At 44.5% G+C, this 18424-nt stretch overlaps 1 protein-coding gene across 2 annotated transcripts in view; it reads left to right on the top strand.

The window, feature by feature from the left end:
- Nucleotides 1–18424, top strand: part of PSKH1 (protein serine kinase H1) — a 44282-nt gene that overhangs the window by 18428 nt on the left and 7430 nt on the right. The window lies entirely within an intron of this gene.

The following is an 18424-nucleotide window of genomic DNA, read 5'->3' as shown; positions in this document are numbered from 1 at the left end:
GGCCCTGTGTTGTTAGGTGCTGCCTGATAGCAAGATTAAAAATATGAAAAGCCATTTTAAACCAGCTGCTGCATGCTTACATGAGTCCTTACCCCAGCTACATCAGTATGACCGCAGAGGGTTTCCAAAGTGTTCTTGTAGTTGTCCTCATTGTGCTGGCTGGTAAGAAGACTTGTAACCCCCCAAATCTCTTGTGACACTAATGCAGTCTTACCAACTTTTAATATTAATTTCCTGCATTTATTCAACTTTCGGAAAGACAATGGGGTACAGCTTGAACCCAGGCTTCTTCTGACTGCATGGGGAACTAGTTACTGAAATGCCTGTCCCTTTGCAAAGGGACCGATCAGTGATTGTGTTATGAGTGGCCAGATTTCCTATCAAATGACAAACTTGTTCTAAAAAAGGCACAAACAATAAAAAGAAACAGTAATTATTCTTGGTAACCTCCTTCCCGTAAAAGTTGCAGATGGAGATGTGTAGTGGCAGAGATCCACAGCAAAAAAAAAAACCAACCCAACTTTGTTTTGCATGCTTGTATTTTAGTGTAGAAACTAATTTCCTGTAGGAGAGGAAAAAAAATTGTACTTGCATATCACAAAAAACATCTCTTCACAATCCCTATCATTTTGCAGGAGAGTTCCAACAGTATAGGACAAACATTCTCAAATTTTGGAGGTGGCTTTTTAAAGAACTGTAAGTTTTGCATTGATGCTGCAGCAGGTGGGATCCTTGACTGTCCCGCTGCCAGTCCCGGAATTGCTTCTGCATGTTTGCACTTCTGGTCACTTAGAATTAATTACATAAGCCTAGGTAATTAAAATAAATAAATCTATTTTTTGTTTTGGTGACAAGTATAACCACTTTAGAAAAAAATACCAATTCAGAAAAAAAATCAAGTTAATGTTAGCTTTACTTTCTATTTTATACTTTGTTTGCCCCAGAAATTTGTCCAGATTTTTTCCTGCAGTTCATACCTATAGCTTTGTTATACATCATAAAGCTTTGTATAATGTTATATGCTAATTAAATTGGTTATAGGGTCACAACTGCCTTGAAAGGGGGAAAACTCTCCCTCTGGTGATTTCCCCCTGGTACATGTCTCCTGTTTAAGAATGGCAGTAAGGCAGCCTGGCTTCCCTAGGTTTGGGCTGGAGTATGTGTCCTGGAAAACATTCAAAGCAGATTTAAAAAACTGCCCGGAACAGAGAAGCACCACTGCCTTCTGATGGTCCTGTTGGTTCTGGGTTTTTTTTGTTGGTTTTTTTTTTTCCGATACAGGAGATAGTCATGTATCTACAAGAGGCCAGGAAAGCTAGTATGTGTGTTTCATTTATTGAAGATTTACCTTTGCACGGTGTCCTGTGCTGCCCTTTGCTCTCAGAGGAGCTCCTTGGAAAGCCACCTTATTCTTCTGGAAGTTCTTCATTGTCTGAGTGCCTTGGGAGAGTCTGGATGAAGTGAGACCCTTCGCTCGGGGGGGACCTGGGCCAGTCGTGCTGACCGATGGCGTTGTCCTCCCTGGCTGTACCAGCCCCAGTCTTTAGAGCCATTAGAAGCTTTTGCAAGACAGTTGTCACCTTGGCCTCTTGTCTTCATGCCAGAAGAGAGAGGAGGTTTCAAACCAGCAGGGTGGCTAATTTTTTCAGTTGTCTTGGAGTTTCAGTGTCCCAGGCAGTTGAAATATAGCATAAGAAGGAAAACAGGGACAGGGCAGCTGAAGGCACAGTTTTAAACCATATCTGTGGTATTTATTTGCATGATCATACAAGTCTCTGGGACCACTTTAAGCCTCCTTGGGGCAAGAAAGTTTTTTTACTTACAGCAGGTGCTCTGTTTTTTTCCTGTGAGCCATGTTAGATGAGGTGGTAAAAGTGTTTTACAATAGTCCTATTGTTAGAGAAATGCATGCATTTTTTTCTAAAAATTAGGGATTTTTTTTCTATGTAAGGAAGTTTTTTATATAAATTGCTGAGCCCTTTGCCTGGAAAAAGAAAAAAAAATCAATTTACAGAGGAATGTGCTTTTGCATTTCAGATGGCTGTGAGAACACAGTGATTTTTAAGTAGAGCAACAAGAGTGTTGGTGAGATGCAGTCAGATGGCTCTCTGTTGAAAAGGGCACTATACTCTGCTTTGAAGAGCTGAAACACTTGAACAGGATGAAAGCGCGCCTCTCCTAGCCTGGCACAGAACACCGAGGCCAGCCATATAAATGTACTTCTCTTAGCTTCTGCTCTTTTCTTTTAATGCACTGGGTTAGTGGGTGTGAGTATATGTGGGTTTGTGTCGCACTGTATGTATCTGAGAGCTGAAGTGTTTGTCCAGATCTTTCCTGCTGCAGGAGTGGACATCTTAGGCTCTCTGAAACACGATAAGCTCAGTTAAGCCCTGGAAAATCCTTCAACCTCCTGCATGTGTCAGTGACCACGCTGCTGCAATAATTGTGTGCTGTATTAGAAAATACTTTATTTACAAGTAAAGCAACGCCTTTTCCAGTAAAAGGGCATTGAAACCTATGTATGCATTTAGAAATTGGTTCCCTTTCGCTTTGGCTGCTTCTTGAGGTTTTTTTTTAATGTTGTTTCCTCTGATGGAATTGGTGTGTCTCAAGGATCTCTCTCAAAATCATTCCTTTTGCCTTTTTACTGTACACTTCAGCTTATGTCACAACTCAGCCATGAAGATAATACCAAATCCCAGGGCAGAGTTAGCAAGGAGAGGGGTGACCTTTCTCTGCGTATGTCTTTCATCTCCATACAGCTGCAGTCTGCAACACCCCATTTAGAGTATATTTCACAGAATCCGGCATGTCATCAGGTCAGTGAATTTTCTGACTGGCTAGTGGCAGGTGAGTTGGCTGGGCTTTCCCTTCCTTTGGGTTTGTGGTTTCTGTGGCTGGAAGCATCTATTAAAACAACAGGGTGGAGACACCACCTGCCTCACAGTGGTGACTTGTCTGCACTGTAATGCTTGGATTTATTCTGGTGTGTCAGGTGGAGGAGCCCAGGCTGGAAACTCTGTCTAAGCCTTGAACCTCGAAGCCCCTAGAAACAAAGTGAGCAGGAGAGTCTCCATGGAGAAGGGGAGTGTGTTTTTTTCCCAGTAGTTTCATTCACAGCCCCTTTTCCCTAGGGCTGCCCTCCATACCAGTAGCACCTGTGGGTTCAAGGCAGGAGGAGGGGCAGCAGCTGAGCATTTTGGTTAGGATTTTTGGGTGAATTGACAGGGTTTGGAAAAGTGATGCACAGCATGTGACACGTAATTATTGTGAGGATGGAGGAAGGCAGGAGCCACATCTGAAGGAAAAGGACTTGCAATAATGCTGTGATTTGACATACTGTATTTCATTCCTGCATTTCTGGGCCCTATAAAATCCTATTAATGGCAGAATAGTATTTCTGCAGAATGAGGGATGTAGGGATAAAGGGACTGGTAGGATAGAAACAGAATATTAAGCTCCCTTTATGCAGAATATACATTATTAACAGAAGGGATTTGAACTATCAACTGCCATTGGTGTCTTTGACTCCTTTGCAGTCCCTAAAAACAGACTAGGCAGTTTCCTCTTTTACCTTTTGCTTTCTACCTGTGCCTTAGATGTGTTGTTTTTCCAATACCTTAGTAGGGGGTTGTTTTGAGTGGCAAGGCACGCTGCTGCATGCTTACTTGCTACAGACCAAGGTTTAGCGAGTGAGAACATCAATTCTGCATCGGAAAAAGCTGTGATCTGCAAGAAATGACTCTTAGCTGCAGGGAGGATGGGGTTTGCTTGACCATGCTACCTCATCTGCATCCAGTGTTTCACTGGGGCTGGCAGATGGGCTGTGTTGTATTGAGAGTGCAGGAGGTTTTTACCTTGCTGCCGCCTTGCATTTCCACCAGTGAATGTGGTAGAAACATTGAGTTTCCTAAAAGACCATGGGAAGGAGAAAGAGTAACCGCTTTTACTGCAGCTCTGCAAGCTTTGAGAGGTGATCTGTGCAAACCTGGCCTGTTCTAAATGCAACAGCTGTCCTCTCCTCCCTTTGGGAGATGATGGCTGTGGGGTAGGAGCCTGTGCTTCTGGGCAGAGGTGGGTTTGAAGTTCAGCTGCTCCTGAAGATGGGCTTGTGCTAGGTGCAGCCCTTGAGCTGCAAGCACTCGTCTGGTTCTGTGTCATCAGTGCTGTGACATGCACAGGAGTTTATCATGGCAAGTTGTGGGGTGAGTGGATGGACATAACATCTTAAACTGCTTCAGCTGAATTTGCTAAATCTGGCCTGCCAAGGTATGGCTCCAGACCATCCTATGGAAATACAAAAGTAGAACAGTGGTACTACTCTAGAGGCACAGGGAGCCCTGACCGACACCTGTAAAACATTTTTAAAGTGAGCTTTCAGGTGGGTGCTGTAAATGTGTTCCACTCTGGAGAAAATTACAGCACCTTCCTTCCTGGCTCCCATCGGAGCCACCAGGCGGAGCACCAGACTCGGAGGCTTTGCAGAGCTGGCACATGGCTGTAGTTCCAGCTGCTGTCCCTGCTGCCCAAACGCTAGTTTTATTTAATCAAAGCTGAGGTCTGCAAAGAAGGGCTGTGAACATGCACCTTTCGGCAAATCATTTTGCGGCCTGTAATTGACCCTGCCTTAGAGAGAGGCAGTTGAACCTGATATACTTGGAGCAACCTGCTATTGAAAGATGTGTCTGTTTTCCTCTGTCCAGCATTTGTGACTTCCCTAGCAGTTGCAGTGTGCTCCTGCCCTAGGATGATACAAAAGAGGAGTTAACCAGCACACATAATGGCATAGGTAGGAAGTCAAGATTTTGTTTTCAAATAGTTAAGATCTCTCTTCAGCTGCAAAACCTGTTTTGGGGAGCTTCTGTTGGTACTGAGCCCGGCAGGGCTAAAAAGGTGCTTCCTAAACCTGGAGTTTTTCTTGGAAGTCTCTTTACCTAATCCCTGAAATCCCTAAATCTGATGAGATTGCAATTGAAGCTTTTGGGCTGGTAGACACAAGGGAACTGGGTTAGTTGTTCTGCGCTGGAAGGGGCGGCTCACCCCAACAGCAGCGCATCAGAGCTCCCTGGTTTGGAGCGTGAGCTTCAGGGCTGATGCTTCTGCTGTCTCCATTCTCACCACTCTGCTGCTTTGCCCTCCTGCTGCCCTGAGTGAGTGCTAAGATAGAAATCCGAGGCATGTTTTCCAATACATTTGTTATTTTAAGTGGATGCTTTTATGGATTTTCCTGAAAACTGAGCTTTTACTGATACACCAGATTAGTGCTGATTGGTGAAATGGGAGCCATGTGGACAAGTTGAGGAGAGGCAGAACGTTCTGGTGGTGGCAATTGAGAGATACCCGCTGTTACTGCAGCATATGCTTAACTGCTGGTGCGGACGTATGCCTGGCCGTGTGCCTATAGCTTGTGAGCTTCCATCAGCATGATACACCCTACACATCAAATGCACCCAGCATTTCAGGCACTTTTGAGTGAGTAACTGATGAATTTGATTTTTGTACCTAACAAAAGGTAGAATTGAGCTGTCTAAGAGGGGAAGTATTCACATGTTTCCTATCTTTGTCCGTGTCTAAAGAATAATTTCTAAGGGATTCTTTCAGTCTGGTGAGTTTGAGAATGGTTATGTACCTCAGACATAAGAAAAGTTTCTTGTTATAGTTGTAATGACTCAAAAGACTTCATATACTGTTATATCAGCTGCTGATAGGAATACCTGAGTTACAGTTTCTTATCTCTTTCCACTTAGTCCTTCATATTTTTTTCATTTGCTTTTAGCTTTCCAAGGAAATCTTGATAGCTTTCTTAAGCTACCGTTTTGCTCAAGAGGCAGATATTGCAAAATTAAGGAAAAGTAGCTTGGCTCTTAGGTGAGAATGTAAAATCGTTTTATGGCATACACATCTTCCAGAATTCATAGGAGTTCCTGTACCTCCAGTGTTTGGCACAGGGGCTTGGCAAGGCTAGACCTGACATTGGACTTAGCTATTTCATGAAAGTGTTCCACGGTGTCTGAAAAATCCGTTTGGAAACCCGCAGTAGCACTTGATAGCCTTGCTTTGGAAACCTTCTGTGTGCGCTGGATGTATGCCAGGCACATGGAGCTCCCAAACAGTCAGTATGGGTAAATCCAATGAGTAAGCACGATAACCGTTGTTAACAGAGAATCTGAATTACCCATGTCTGCAGGCAAAGGAGAGGCAGAATTTGAAATATTCCTCATCTTCTGGAAGCAGGGAGCCTTCTCCTGTCCCTTGCTTTGGGCAAGGACACCACTGTGTGTGGTGTAATCCTGCTGTGTTTAGTGGTGGCTGCAGCGTGCCAAGCTCCAGCTCAGACACTTCTAGGCAGTGACCTTCAAAAACACTGCAGGCTAAGCGGAGAGACTTGACAGAAGATCAACAAAAACAATTGTGAGTCAAAAAATCCACACTCTTTGGAAGATTGAAACATTTTTGACTGTTTGACCTAAAGAAAGTGTTGTCATAGCAGTTTGCAAATATACAAAAAGCGGCTTCAAAGAGGAAAAGGAATAATCTCTTTTCCAGATTAAGTCAAGCAAGAGCCTTAGATTGCACTTAGAAGGATTCACATTAGACATTTTACAATACTAATGTCTCCCACTCCTAAAAAAAATTTACCCAGAGGATTGCTGAAGCTGTCTTGAAGAGCAAGTTAGGCAGTCATCTGTCAGGGATGATGCATCTGTGGTGGATCCTTTAGGGACTGTGGGATGGATTGAATGATTCCTGGATGTCCATTGCAGCCCTGTTTTTATCCTGATTTCCCAAGGAAGGAAAGTTTATGGAATTGTGCTCTTTGTCTTTGTCTCCCACAATTAACTATTTAACTTGTAAGGTCAGTTTCAGCCCAGTTTGAGCAATGTGGAGAATTCAAAGGCCTGAAACTTCTATGAATTTTACAAAATTCAGTGGCTCAGCAGGAGAGAGATCTAAATTCCTATCTTTGCTGCAGGAAAGGTAATTAAATATCAGTCCAAATTTATCCAGAGAGCTGATCAGCACATGTTTATTTTCGAACGATTTGTGGCACACTTGACCCTGTTAAGTATGTGGGATGGAGCCTGGGCAGTGGTGCATGTAGAAAGGAGGGACATGCTGCTGCCATGGTGGGGGACATGACAGTGCTGTCCAGGGACAGGGAGGAGAAGCACTAGAATCATAGAAACCTCGGTTACAGGAGACCTTGAACCCCATTCAGCTTGAGATGGGACTGTTCCCCATAGCAGATCATGTTGGCTGTTACTTTGTCTTCCTGAGTCTTGAAAAAGATCTCTGAGGATGGAGATCCCTCACCTCAGTGAGGACCTTTTCCAGGGCTGTACCACCTTTCCCTGGTATCTCCTGATACCAACCTTACAAGGCATAGCTTCTCCTATTGCCCCTTGTATTGTTTGGACCTGCTGTGTGGCCCTGTAATCCTTGTAACTACTTTCAAATAAATGTAATCTGCTATTAGATTGCCCTTAGACTTCTCTTTGCCAGACTGAACAAGCTCAGCTCTTTCCACCCCTTCTTGAAGGCTGTGTGTCACAGACCCCTGGCCATCTTGTCAACTCTCACCCAGATCTTCTCCACAGCCTTCTTCAAATGGGGGATGGCCAGGCTTGACAGTAGTTAGTGTGATTCCACATAGCAAACTGAAAACTTGAGCTTCTTTTTGAAAAAACAAAAAAAACCCCAACCAAACAAAAAAACCCAACCCAAAACCCCAAAGCCAACCAATGTAGGAAAGAACAGGGTAAGATAGAACAGGGAGGAAAAATAAAATCCCATCAGTATAAGATTATAGATGCAGAATTAGGTATGTGTAGGCTAGGGATGTTTGAGGGGTCCCTACTATAATTTTTCCTTGTTGTGTATATGCAGTTCCAGTGACATACTTTGTTGTTCAGCAGGATCTGTCTCCTTCACTGAATAGTTCTGGATGCTGAAAGAGACTGAGAAGATAATAAGGAGAAATGCAGTGAAGTGGGATCCGGAACAGTTGTCCTGCTCTGGTTTCTAACAAAAACATCCCAAATAATGCTAGGAAAGACCACTGTAAACCAGTCACCCAGGACTGAAATGTGCTAAAACAAGTGAACCTACTTCTAGTGTCTCCTGTTGTTTTGTGCACTTAAAAATTTTCTAAGTGGCAATAGTTTATATCCACCTTGCCTACCCAAAACAGCACTTTCTGGGAGAGAAACAGGAATGTCATTAGGTTGGGCCATACTGGCCTAACTTGGAAAGCACTTAGATACCTAAACGTGGGCTTTCAGGAAATGCTTGGATGGACAAAGGGACATTTTGCCACCTCTGACCCATGCCTGGGTTGGAATCTGATTAAAATTGAAACTGTGACTAAAGAAGAAAGGAAAGCCAAGCCAGGCAGCGGGGCAGGTGCTGCTCTTCTGCTGGAGCCTGGGCACTGCTGGTGGTTTCAGCCCAGCTCCACACCTGCATGGTGCATTTGGTGCTTGGGTTCAAGGAGCCTCCATGCTGTCCCAAGCAGTAGAGGAGAGCTGCTGCCAGCCAGGGAGCAGGGCACAGTTGGACTAACAGCTAAGACTGTCTTAAGATTTACTCCCCCTCATTCCTTCTCTTGTAAGCACCCAGGGCTTGTGCATCAACAGCTTGAAGCCTGTGGGAGTGTGTGTATGTGGAAGGTTATAAGCTTATCTGTTCACGCTCCTCCACTGCACTAATCGTCGTGATAAAAGATATTCTTCCTCCTGGGGGAAGATTTTTCCTCTGTATCGGACACCGCCGTTTCTTGGTTAAACTGTTACTCTGGTTTGGTATGTAGAAACAAATGCATATTAGCTTCAGTTCCAGTTCTTAGCCAATACATCTTTTTGCTGTGTGAACCTCAGGAAGTTCAACAAGGCCAAGTGCAAGGTCCTGCATGTGGGTCGGGGCAATCCCAGGCACAAATACAGTCTGGGCAGAGAGCGGGTTGGGGGTGTTGGCTGGTGAGAAGCTCAGCATGGCCCATCAATGTGCGCTCGCAGCCCAGAAAGCCACCAGTATCCTGGGCTGCAGCACCAGCAGGGTGATGGAGGGGATTCACCTCTGCTCCGCTCTGGTGAGACCCCCCTGCAGTGCTGCATCCACCTCTGGGGCCCCCAACATAAGGACGTGGATCTGATGGAGCAGGTCCAGAGGAGGCCACGCAGATGGTCCGAGGGCTGGAGCAGCTCTGCTGTGAGGACAGGCTGAGAGAGCTGGGGTTCTTCAGCCTGGAAAAGGCTCCAGGGAGACCCTAGAGCACCTTCCAGTACCTAAAGGGACCTACAAGAAAGCTGGAGAGGGGCTTTTTATAAGGGCATGTAGTGGCAGGACAGGGGGCAGTGGTTTTGAACTGGAGGAGGGGAGATTTACATGAGCTGTTGGGAAGAAATTCTTCACTGTGAGGGTGGCGAGGCACTGGCAGAGGCTGCCCGGAGCAGCTGTGGCTGCCCCACTCAAGGCCGGGTTGGACGGGGCTTGGGGCAACCTGGGCTAGTGGAAGGTGTTCCTGTCCATGGCAGGGGGAGTTGAAATTAGATGACCTTTAAGGTCCCTTCCAACCCAAACCGTTCTATGATCTCTTAAGATAATTAAGAATGAGAGATCATAATCCAGATCAAATCTGAATTTTTCTTTGGAGAATAAAAGCACTGAAGATGTCAGGATACCCAGATGTTACGAATAGATTGAGATAGGTGTTCCCAAGTTTAGTTACGGCAAATGCTATTGTGAACTGGTGCTATAGCAATACCGTTGGAAATTTCTGACTCCTTCCACTGCTTGCCTTTTTTGATGACTGTCTCCAGCAGTTTGTATTCGGTGATCTTGTCTTTTCACCTGTATTCTTTAGAGTCCAGGTCTCTTGACCCTGAGTTTTCTCAATATATGATTTCTCAGTCAAGGCAGTGGTTAAAGTCCCCTGTATCTAACTGTAACTTGCTGACATATTTTGAAGAGATGCGTCTGAAGTGATCCAAGCTAAAACCTGGTATTACCCTATTTTAACATACCAGTTATTTCCCTGGACATTACAGTTAGAAGAGCCATCCCTGGCTGTAGAGAAAAGCTTTGTGTTTTGTGGTTTTTTTGTAGCTGCTGTAATTTTATTGCATGTTTCTAGCTGAATACTCAGTGCTTGTACAGGGAAAATCAGCTGGCTATTTCCATTCAAAAAGCCAGGTTATGGAAGTTCACAGCACCAGATGGCTGCGCATACTTATAATGCTGTGGATTATTAAAGGGCTGTTGTATTTTTCCTCTTTCATCCTTCCTTTATTCCTCCTCCTCACATCAACAAATTAATGCTGAATGCTTGGGAATCCGTCCTGTGCAGACTTCAGCACATTACATCTTTTCATTGGAAACTTCTTGTTCCAGTTCTTTTGAAGTGCTTGGTTTTGATCACCTCTTTGCAGCTGCTCGTGGGCTGAGCGATGCCCAGGACTGTGCAAGCCTGTCGTTGTTGAAGCCCCAGCACAGTCCTAGGCTGGTTTAGCACTTGACATCTCATAGTTGCTGTGCCCAGCTTGCACTTTCAGAGCCAACCCTTTCCATTTTCTGAAGTCATGTAAGAACCTCCTAAATTAGACAAAACTGCTACGTTAGTGTGAGTGTGTGAAAGATGCAATGCAAAGAATACTTAGGGACCTTTAGTAAAAACTAACAGCCTGTCGCTTCTCTACCACCAAAGACATCTGAATTTTAAAATGCAGCTATTCTGAAAAGTGATAGAAAATGGAGTGATGTGCCCTGCCTCCACCACCACAGATACATGTTGGATTGAGTTGTTTTTGTGGAGGGGGAAAAAAAGCAAGCCTTTGCTGTCCATATTGGTGATACCTGGCTGCCATCTGTGTCCAGATTGACTTTCTTGTTAATGTTTTTAATGGTCCAGATGTCTTCAGTGGGACTGTAAACAGCAGCAGTGGGTGAGCGCAGAGTGGAGATACGTACAGGGACACGTACACGGTTCTGAGCAGCGGTATGTCCAGGTGTGTCTAGAGGTAGAGCTGTTGCAAGCCTTGCATCCCACGTATGTTCTGCAGGGCAAGAAAGGCTTGTCCTGATGTGTGTAATTACCATCCAGAGCAAACTCCTTTTTATTAAGAATTCTGCCTGCCCAGGTCGGGGTGGTCTTTGCAGCTTCTTGAAGCATGGTGTGTGCGCGGCCAGTCCTCACAGGGGTGCAACTGTGTATCTGGTGGAAGATGTACTGCTGACATCTAGAGACCTCTGAAATCTGATTTTAAAAAAATACTTGGGGCAGGGGGAAAGTAGCTTAGAAACCTGAATATAACAGAAGTATTTTAAAGAACTAGTGTCCAACAGGAAAATGGGTTAGAAATGTCTTTGCCATGTATTTTAAGGTAAAAACAAGTAAAAAGCCAGCATAAAACAGTTGTCTTGTTAGCTTGTGCAGTGGAAGTTTTGGTTACCGCTGGACAGCAGTGTACGCTCCCATCACAGGCAGGATAAAATTCAGGGACTCTGTTCTGGTATCTGAAATCAGCCCTGAAAGCTGCTCAGCCTGCAGGGTGCTGGTTCCCAGCCCCCCCGGTTAAGTTCAGTTGGATGAGAAGACCCCCATTGGTCATGCAGGTCAGCATTTCATTTCAGATGCGTGTGTTGGGAGGTCTCTGTGGTGCGCGCCAGGTTCGTGCTCACTTCAGCTGTAAGTGAAAGAGGTGGGTTGGTTGTTCAGACTGGAGAGTAACATGTTGTTTGTTCCCTGCATGCTGGCATGGACAGCGCCTCAACAGCTTTTATGCTGATGTGAATAATAAGCGGGGGGGGTGGCGGGATTTAGTCACAGAGGGCCTAGCACTGCACGAAATCACCTAGCCTAAGTGACACTTGGGGGGGTTCTCTTGCTTTTACTCCTCCCCCAGACTTGGAGCCTGAGTCTGAATAAAACAGCACACTTGAGAGCTCTTGAAGGCATTGTGAATGAGGCTGCTTTCCCCCGAGTGTATTATCTAGCAGGGCTGAATTCGTGGGTCAGCAGCGTGCCCTGTGTTTTATGCAGCTTATGAGTTCAGGGGATGCTTTTGTAGGAAATCCTGGTGCGCTTTGGAAGCAGCAGCTGTCATTCCTGGGGGGCCAGAGCTACAGATCTCCACCATGGGAGTTTCTCCCGTTGTCATTAAGGCCATGAGACAGACTGTGGCATGAATTTTGTACTTGAAGTACTGCTAATTCTGGACTCTGTGCCAGTCACTCACCTGGGCTGATCTAGCTGCCTCTGCAGCCACCTGGTGAATCATGCCAAGGAACGGTGGCGGAGAGCCCCTGCAGCAAACTGACCAGAGGCTCCCTGGTTTGGCTCATTGGGGTTGCACAAACCAAACTGTGTTGGCATGGTGGAGACTGCAGCATCAAATGGGGGTGGTGTGCTTATCTTCTGTGGCATGGAGCGTTGCTGTTAACAGTGACAAGGGCATGATACGAGGGCAGTCCCTCCAACCAGGTGCACATGTTCAACCCAATGTATCTGCTGGGGCAGGCTCACTCCCAATAAATCTTTTTTGTCTTGTAAAACTTTAAAGTATCCAACTGATGGTTTTCTGTAGGTGAACCTGGCAGGAACCTGTCTGCTGCTATAGGGCTTCTCAGCCTCCCTGGTGCTTTGGGATTGTGATGCAGTATTTTTGACCGAAGAGCAATCTTTTGCAGCTGTGATAACATATTTTGTGCTTAATATTGTTGTAAAGACCAACTGGCAAGGGAAATTCAGGCCTTTGCAGTTCTGGGTGTCCTCATCCTCCCATTAACATCGTCCTTAGAGCTCATGTCAGTTCTCCTGAAAACAACACGTAACTTGAGTACGAATCAGGAAATCAATATGTATTTTTCCTTCAGTGAGTACTGTCAAGACTGAAAGCAAAGCTTGGAAGTTAGAGGACTGGTTCTTCTTTTATTTGCACAGGACTAACCAGAAGATCCCTCTGCGGCTTTGTGTCTCTGGAGAAAATGTCAAGAAGCTTCACTCTGTGTGTGTAGGCTTGTGCACCAAGGGCTGTGCCTGTGGAGTTGAGAAGACCTCTCGGATGACCGGGGAGGAGTTGCTGTTGGCTTGGAGAATGCTGTAGTCAGGCTGAAACAGGTCACCTGTTAGAAATGGATCTGTCTGAAGTCTGCCAGGTTGCCATCTCCAACTTCATTCATGGTTTCACCAGGCAGTGAAAGAACTATGAGACTTTGGAGTCTGAGCGTCAGTGACCCTGTGCCACATGAGTGACTATGTGGTCCCACTTTAGGTTGTCTATGGAGGTGTGGGGTGCTGAAAGGTGTCACCTGGGCCTGGAGGGATGCAAAGGGACAGGCACTCTGACGAGGAGGGAATTCTGCCAGTAACTGCAATTCTTAGATATATGATGTCCATGTACATCTTTACAGCCCATCTTCCTTCCCCTCTCTTGGATTCAGTTTTTGCATTGGATAACTGCATGAAAGATAGAAGTGAGGAACGGATGACTGCACAGCTCATCTCAAAGCTCATGAGTTACTAATTGCTGGTTTTCTGTTTCAAATATCCTCACAGTCACTAGAGAAAGTTCAGCAGGCTTTCCTGCCTCCTAGGGATCTCTGCATGCCTGAAAGTTTGTGCTAGTTACTAGGTAGGTTGTGGCTTTGTTGATTTTTTTTTTTTGTTTGTTTGTTTTGCTTTGGTTTTTCTGTAATGTAAGGATCCATTACAGCTTATAGTAGTACTAGGCTTTACTGCATCTCATCTCTTCTGATCTCAGAAACCCAGCAGTCCTGCTCCCGTCTGGTGAACAGAGGGGAGAGTGCCTTAGAGCTGTTGTCCTGTAAGCATGAGCTGTTAAGTCTTCACCAGTGCTTCTTGATCATTAGATAAAGGATAGCAAGATGATGGTAAGGTACCCTCCTTCACACCCTGCTGAGCCTGCACTGGAGGGTAAAGACAAACTGTTGTTTCCCTTGGTTGTTGCAGGGACCCTCATTATTTCTGCTGTAGGGTGAGCTGTTTGGGTTTACTTACTGCAGCTCTTTGCCCCACCCCCTTTTTTTTCCTTTTTTTTAATTCTGCTGGATCGTGGTGTTAGCCACTCTGCTAAATTCTGGAGTTACAGACAGACATTACTTTCCAGGGGATGTTCAGTCCTCCAACATGAGGGCCAGTAGTCTCCAGCATTAAACTAGTTTGTCCAGTGTTTGTCTCCTGAGAAATAAGGTTTGTGAAATGGGTATTGCACCAGCTATCCCAGACAGAGGACCTGATTGCAGTTGATTGAAAAGCTGGTCACCTGTAGGAGGTCTCTGCTGGCACTCAGCAAGTACCACTGAGGGCCTGCTCAGAATATGGCTGTTCTACTTTTTTTTTTTTTTTAAGATATGTAGGAAGAGAACAGAACTACAGTACCTTACCCTCTGGAGGAGTGTAGTCTAACAGGGAACAGCACAGAAGTTACACTCAAACTGCATTACATTTGACATCAGTTCATAGAGGAACTGGAGTGCAAGGTGAACAAGTATTGGTGACTTCTCTTAATTTTTGTGCCACAAAAGAAAGGAACTTGTCAGTGCAGCAGTGAGATTAAAGGCAAGGCTCTCTGATGGGGTGTAGTTGATGCAGTGTTTCATGGCCACTGGATGGAAGCATTTTCCTTCTAAGCCATTCTCTCTTTCTCTTCAGAGGAGCAAAATCTCATCTAGATTGCTTCAGTCCTGTCATGTGAGTGCACCTCGTGTCTTGCACTCATGTCCTTCTTGGTGTTCCCCAAACACACCAGTGTCAGCCTTCCTCAGCTCTTACACAGCTCCTGCTGCTGCCTTGCAGTATTAGTTGGAAGGGGTCCTGGGGTTTTGCCAAGTTAAAACTGCTGTTTTGCCAACTGATGCAAGGTTTCTGGAGAGTGGATATGTTTCTCCAGGGACCAGGGTTGAAAATGGCTACATTCATTCCACTCAGTGCTTCAGTAGCATGCAGCCTCACTTATTTTTAAAGAAAAGGTTTCAGTGAAATAAACCCAAAGATGTGTATGGTGCAGCAGATAAAATCTCTGGCTGCATAAACAGATCAATAAACTGATTTATGTTTGCTGACCAGAAGAAAAATTTAATTGCAGGTGCTCCATATTCAATGTTTCTGATGGAACTAGAGTAATTGGAATAATGAGAAATCCAATTTGCTCCTGTTTGGAGTTTATTGTTCTTTAGGTTTCATTAAACTGGGCTGCTGCAATGCACAAGCCTCTCAAGGCTCAGGCTGGTTATTTACAGTTTGTAGGTTTTCAGAATGATAAGTTCTTCATGGATTTCTTCAAATTCTATATTACCACATTGGCCATCTTTTAATATGACTTGGAATGATGGAAGTAATATTGTTCCTGGTGTTTAGAGTCTCATTTCACCCTCCAGAATCTCCTGCTCTGTGTTGGACAGCCATCGGTTTACTGAAGGTTGAATGCATCTGGATGGCAAAGTAGCTCTCAGGTTGCCTCAGGGTCCAGGCCGGTGCCGTTACTAACATGTGCAAGAGGAAATAATGCTTTCCTGCATGTCCTGGAGGTGTATTTCCCAGAAAAGTATTGTTCTGTCAGTCCTCATGTATTTTTCATTTGAGTACATCTCTTGCATCTCTGTGGATTTAAGTAGAAAAAGAGAGGATGCAGATCCTGGCATGATTGTATCTCTGTGAGGGACAATATTCAGAAAGGTAAAAGGTTTTAGATAAGATGAGAAGAAACATCCCAGGAAAAACCAACAGGGTTGGAGTTGTGTAAATGTGTTTTCTCTATCTGAGTGGGACAAAAGCTGTTTCAAGGTATCTCAGTCATCTCAGTCACTGGCAACAATAATGAAAATGGTGGTAAAGAGTTCTTAAATAGTTATTGCCAGGAGAGTAGAATTTTCACCAGCATATAATACCACTTTGAGTTAAAGTCAGTAAACTGTGTAGACATATGGTTAGCCTAGGCATCTCATTAGTGTTATTTGGGGAGTGGAAAACGAGTCCTCTATAAAGGAGACAGAATGGGGTGAGCTTTCTGTTCTGCTAGGAGGACGAGGTAAGAAGTGATTGGAAGTTAATGGGTTGTGGATGAGTCATGATGAATTTGTGGGTTTAACTATGTGAGTAGCTGATAAATGAGTAAAAAAAAAAAAAAAAACAAGCTACAGAACAGTGTTTTTTAAAAGTTTTTGAAGGCTAGCCTGGTAAAAGTGGGGGCAGAACCTCTTGTTGGGTGTTGATCAGCTGCGTCCATCTGTGGAAGAGAGAAGCCAAAGGCCGTCCGTAGCTGGAGGTGTGGAGTTTCATGTGCTGGCAGGTACGGCCCTGGTGTTACCTGAGGTTATGCCAATAAAGACTGAACACAGCAAGTTGATTCTCTTCACTGTTATTTAACAAAGGAAGTGCCTTATCCAGAAGTCTGGTAGGAAATCTATAGGCTTGAAACACGATTTAGATCACCCCATGGCAGATTTGGCCCTTTGGTTCTGTTGCTATAAATAACATAAAGGCTGAGCTCTTCAAAGGGTCCGTAGTTCTGCAAAACAGACCAGTGTGTTCAATTGCAATTGTAACCTTTATTGTAGTTTTTGCTACGTTTGAAAAGGTTTTTTGCTATTTTATTTATCCTCTTTATAAATGAACACTATAACAAGTCTCTGATCAAAGATTGTCCCTTTTTAGGGACAAAGATTGTGCTATTCTAACAAGCGCCTGTTTTTTTCTTACATTCACTGTCCAAATGCGTTTCGTCAGCTAAGAGAAAGTGATTTAATGCAGGTCATGACAAACTAGTTATATCTGAAAGCAGGAAACAGAAAAGCTTGAATTTCAAGGATTTTTTTTTTTATTAACTGATTTTGTTCTTGAAACGTGGAGGGGAGTGGATTTTGGATGTGATTTCAAAGCGCAGAAGTGGTGTCTGATCCGCAGGAGAAGGCTGTGCTTCCTTCCTGAGCACTCTGGCTCAAAGTATTTCCATCTCTATCTTGAATACATTCAGGAATGCTTGCAGTTTTTTACTCATGTACCGGTATTTTCTTTATATCAAGTAGTTCATGTCATTTTCACTCTCTTCTCTTCCAGTTATTGACAGTGATTGTATATCCCACTTTAGCTAAACTGAGTAAGCTGGGCTGGTTTAGTCATCGCTTGTAAAATAAGACTTTCTGTACCCTGGTCATTCTAGCAGCCGGTTCCTTAGCTGGAGTTTCAGTTCTTTTTTCCTGGCCATGCCACTGACTGTCCGGGGCCGGGAGCAGTGCTGTAACTGAGCACCTTGCCTTTCATTATAAAATCCTCCTGTGGATTGGCTCTCCTGCCTGGTGCCTCTGAGTCTTTTGGAAGAGAAAATTGCTTTCAGTAGCAATAAATTGCAAACCTCAAAAAAATCAGGACATACCTTTTTTAAACCTTATGAACAAGAAGAGGTAATCATATCTGACCGTACTGTTGGTGGACCCTGAATTTTAAAATAACTGGGTTCTTTTCTTCCTCACAAAACGAAGAGAAGAAAGACAGAGAATAGCAGCCTTTTCCTTTTTTAACCACATATGCTGTTTCCGTTATTGTATTGAATCTTCACTTTGTTGCATGAATCTGCTCAGGCTTTTTTTAACGCTGCTTAGGATGTGTCAATAGTGGTGGTTTCAGGAGGGGTGAGACCCACACAACACGCAGCGACTGCAGAAACCTGCTCTTGCCAGTGTCCATTCGACACTTGGGGTTTGTATGCTAGCCATACTGCCACCTCCACTCCAGCCTTACTGTGGAGTTTGCCAGTTTTCTTCCTAGCTTTGTCCACAGCCCACCCTTCACCTCATGCTAAAGGTGATGTTCTCACGTTAGCACAAATATGGTATTTTGTCAGAAATTAAGCAATTGCAGCATGCATGGCTGTAGGTGTTTGTCTTGTTTATGGCTATACTTTGGCGTACTGGGGGATATAGGAGAAATATATTATAGGGCTAATCAACTACTTTGAGCTTGTTTCTTTAAAGCTAGTATTTTGTAAAAAAATCCCTTCCCCTTTCCTTGGTAAGCATTCCTGGAAATTCCTTATCTCTAATATTTATATATACTCAGACTGTTCTATGGGACTGTTTCCAGCTGGGCAGAGTTGGCTGTTCCAGGACTGAGCAGTAGCAACATCTCCTAGATTTCCATGTGGGAGTGAGACAAGAGTACCACAGCAGAAAAATTCTCCCTAGTCTTTGCTTCAGGATTGATGCAGAGGTCGGTGCTGGCTCGCTAGATGTGCACCTTAAAGTGAAGGGTCAGAATAGAACCCCAGGGGTCTGGTGCGAGGATCCAGGCTCTGTGAGCAGTACAGCTAGCACTCCAGCAGTCATGGCCTCATCAGATACAGAGCACTTGGATTGGGGAGGGTCTTCAGTGGGATACAGTGACAGTTCTTTTTGTAATAGCTGGATGATTTTG

The sequence above is a fragment of the Falco punctatus genome, assembly GCF_963210335.1.
Source record: "Falco punctatus genome assembly, chromosome: 14".
NCBI lineage: Eukaryota > Metazoa > Chordata > Aves > Falconiformes > Falconidae > Falco > Falco punctatus.
Note: the sequence above shows the minus strand (reverse complement) of the source record. Positions and strands in the feature narration are given on the sequence as shown.